This window comes from Magnolia sinica, chromosome 16 (assembly GCF_029962835.1).
Source record: "Magnolia sinica isolate HGM2019 chromosome 16, MsV1, whole genome shotgun sequence".
Classification (NCBI taxonomy): domain Eukaryota; kingdom Viridiplantae; phylum Streptophyta; class Magnoliopsida; order Magnoliales; family Magnoliaceae; genus Magnolia; species Magnolia sinica.
The window spans coordinates 58089335-58091133 of NC_080588.1; positions in this window are offsets into that span (position 1 = coordinate 58089335).

The following is a 1799-nucleotide window of genomic DNA, read 5'->3' on the forward strand; positions in this document are numbered from 1 at the left end:
TTGGGTGTGGCCCATTTGAGGTACATATGGTGTCACGTCCCAAACTCGGAAAACGGGCTTACAAAATTCCCGATCGCCGAATCTAGTGCCGACAGCCTCCGTAGTGTCCCATTCTCGGATTCCGGCACTCTCATGCCAGATTCCGATCCTGGGATCCTACAAGGAGGATTTTCAGTAGATTTTTTTTATTATTATTATTATTATTTTTTTTTTGTAATAGAGCATAACCATAAGCATGACCAAGTCACAAAACAACATCACCACATATCCACTATATCGAAAACTTTAAGTACAATGCAGAAGGGGAAATACAGGGTGATCAAAAGCTTCAAAATAAACTGATGTGCACTCCTGCCTCAGCGCTGCTGCTGTCCAACACTACCTGCACGCAACGGTCGTGCATAAGCTTACAAAAGCTTAGAGGGTGGTGTAAGTGTGTGTGCAAGGCCAGCGCCAAGTGTACAATATCAGAGTAATGCGGAAATATGCGATAAGTCCATGAATGCTATCAGCTGTACCAACGTTATATGATGCAAGACATGAATGCTATCGGCCATACCAAGGCCGTGCGATGCGAGGCCTATGTAGCCAAATGTCATATGCGAGATGCGAAGCAAGCATGTCAGTCCTCATCAAGTACACATATCAGTACAGTTCCTCTCTGGATATCACCGGGGTCTAATACACCTCACACTGACTGCCTCCTCCCTAGCTGCACAGTCAAGCAAGTGGAAGAGACCACACTATCCGCCTGATTAGTAGTCTACCAATACCTACCCGGCTCGTCTATAGCGGACTCATTTGTGAGCTGGTCAAACTCGGCCTAGCTTATAGCCCCCTCACTCGGGCGGATAAGGCCACACCCCCTTCCAACCGACCACGAAACATTGGGAGCGGCCTCTCGGTATTCGGCACTCGGGCGCTCGTGTATCCACTCGGTCTAGACGTTGGAGCATCTCCTGGTACCAAAAAGGTTCTGGGACTTTCACCCAAGGACATCCTAAGTGCCCATAGTGTTAGAACCAAGCATTTCCGGTATCCGATACGGCCATCCACGATGTGTCTGTGGAGCCACGGCCCTGATGTCGCTAGGGTGTGCAGTGATCAAGTCACACATATGCAAGATGCATGAGTCACACCGTACAATCATGCAGCAATCTCACGCGTACCATGCAATCATGTGGGGCACTCCGTCTCATAAGAAGTCCCGTAAATGTCTCAGCCCAACGGCTTATGCTATGATCAAGCATTCTTCATATCAAGCACACATATGATGCATATGGGCATGTATCATGGAGCTATACTAAGCATGTTATAAAGTAAGGAACTATCAACAAGTATGGGCCTATCAATGGGCCTTAAGGAGAGTTACAATGCGGACATTTAACCAACATTGTATTTACAATGTGGACGTCAAACCAACATCGCTCCCAAGGCATGGCTCGCCATAAAATACCATTACACAAACCATATGGAATCACACATTGCAATGGACCCTAAGGACATCCCATCGGGCCTCGACCCATGGGCCTTAGACACATCAAATGGGCCGTATCACATGGGCCTTACATTCATCAAATGGGCCGCATTAATGGGCCTTACCAACGGGCCTTATGTACATTGCAAGGGGCTATAACCCATGTGCCTTAGAATATATCAGAATGGGCCTAATCACATGGGTTTTACATTCATCAAATGAGCCACATTAATGGGCCTTACCAACGGGCCTTATGTACATTGCAAGGGGCTATAACCCATGTGCCTTAGAATATATCAGAATGGGCCTAATCACATGGGTT